The sequence below is a fragment of the Castor canadensis genome, chromosome 18 (assembly GCF_047511655.1).
Source record: "Castor canadensis chromosome 18, mCasCan1.hap1v2, whole genome shotgun sequence".
NCBI lineage: Eukaryota > Metazoa > Chordata > Mammalia > Rodentia > Castoridae > Castor > Castor canadensis.
In genome coordinates, this window is record NC_133403.1 from 8,841,444 (window position 1) to 8,843,764 (window position 2,321).

The 2,321-nt window shown below is 37.7% G+C and overlaps 1 pseudogene; it reads right to left on the minus strand.

The window, feature by feature from the left end:
• Positions 1 to 887: 887 nt before the first annotated feature.
• Positions 888 to 1,363, minus strand: LOC109702813 (small ribosomal subunit protein uS9-like; annotated as a pseudogene).
• Positions 1,364 to 2,321: the final 958 nt, after the last annotated feature.

A 2,321-nucleotide genomic window follows, 5' to 3' on the forward strand; every position in this document is an offset into this window, starting at 1 on the left:
TCTGTCTTCCATGAACCATTTCATTTGATATTTGGTATATTTGAAACAATTCATAATCTTCCAATTCTAGTTTTTCTTGCCAATTTGATTCCATATCTTAGCCTCATGTGTTGTGGTTACTTCCATGTCCAGGAAAGTGGTCTTTAAGGTCCTAACTAACTTTTATTTGTGGATAATAATTTGATTTGTCCTGTTATTTTTGTAGTTTCACTAAAAATCATCAGGAGCCACATTGTTCTTATCATTTAAAAAATACCAAGGTAAATTGCAAGCATCTCAGACCATATATGAGATATGTTCTCAAATTCTGATAGTAGAAAGATTGTTAGAGCTTTGGGGTTTATACTTGGGGTTATCAATTGTCAACATGATCAAAGATGAGTATCTCCCACTTTTCCTGATGCTTGTATTGGTGTGGCCTAAGAATAAGTTATCACACATTGGAGGTGAGCAGTATGAATATAAGTTTTGCAGCACAAGAGGTGGTTAAAAGTACTGGAGGGGGTCCTTCCCATCCAGGTTGAAGTGAGTCTTTGATGTAGTACTTTTTCCAGTGGGTGAAATCTCCTTGTTTTAGCTCTGGTTCATTCGGTTCTTCATTTCCTATACACTCACAGTGGACTCTGTAAGCAATTCTGTATTTTTAGTTATTACTTCCAAAAATTTCTTACAATAGTATATAATGTCTCCCTTTCACAGAGATGTTCATACAGTCTTTTGTCCATTTTCATAGGGTGGCCAGTAATTATGTCATTAAATAAATAATATTTCCCCAAAGGGATAGATCTTAGATTTGGCCAGGGAGCCAAAAAACTTCAGTAATTTTTTCAGTAATTGATTTTTTTTTTCAATTCCAAGGGTGACCCCTGATCTTCATGATGGGCTTATCAGGAAGATTTCTGGTAGCTGGCACAGGCACCAGATCCTCCAATCTTTTTGGAATCGCAGCAATGGGAATCAGCTACAAGCAGGTCATACTGGATCAGGATATCCTTGATCTCCTTCTTAGAAGCATCATCCACATACTTTTGGTAATAGACCACTAATGGTTTGGAAATGGACTGAAGGATACCATAAATCTGGGCTACGTGACCACCACCCTTCACATGGACTCGGATGTCCACATCAGCAAATGGCTCCTTGCCCAGAAGCAGAGCAGGCTCCAGTAACCTGCAAAACATGCTGCACGCTCAATCATCCCGAGGAGCCTGTTTCCACGTTTGCGGTGCGCCAGGGCTGTGGCGGTCTTCTTGCGTCTGAAGAGGTGCACAGACTGCAACAGGAAGGTCTGAGCTCCACCCCACGCAGCACTGCAACTGGAAATAAAGGCCATTGAATTTTTAGAGTGCCATTCAGTCGTCATTTGTCATAACCAATGTAGAGGATAGAGGATGGTAGGCACAGAGAAGATGCTGTAGGAGAGCCAAACTTTGCAAACAGACTTAAGCACTTGTCTTGTCCTGCACAGTGAGCTGCTGATCACTATGCAATTTAGCAACAATGTCTTAAGTAGGAATAATTCTTTCTAAGGGTTTTTCCTACTATTAAGATAGCAGGAGAAAAATGGTTGACAGCAGCTTTCTGACAAGGGAATCTTCAATCCAATGTGAAAATCTATAGACAGTGAGACATACTTATATCCTTGTGTTGGAGACATTTAGATAAAACCTAATTGGCAGGAGTTTTTTTTTTCACTCCCTCTCTTTTTTATTAGTGTATATTAATTGTACAAAAGGGTTTCATTGTGATCTTTCCATACATCCTTATAATCTACTTTGATCTACCCCCTCCATTACTCTTTCTTAATCTCCCTCTTTTAAACAATATTTAATGGGTTCATTATTTTCATACATGTCTATGGAGTACTTCAATCATATTCACTTTCACCCTGCCCCTCAGGCTGGTTGCCACTCCCAAATACTACCCCTGCTCTACACTCTTCTCTTTTTTTTTTTTTTAAGATCTAGATTCAACATGACAGAGAACATGTGATATCTGTCTTTCTCAGTCTGGCTTATTTCACTTAACATGATGATTTCTGGTTCCATCCATTTTTCTGCAAATTATATTTCATTCTTCTTTATGGCTGAATAATACTTCATTGTATATAATACACATACTATATATATAATATTTTTATCTATCAGTTGATGGAAGCCTAAACTAATTCCTTTATTTGGCTATTGTGAACATTACTGCAATAAACATGTTTGTCCAGGCCTCTTGATTATGTTGATTTAATTCCTTCAGATATGTGAAAAGGAGTGGTATAGTAAGGTCATGTGATAGTGCTATTTTTAATTTTTTTTGAGAAACCTACA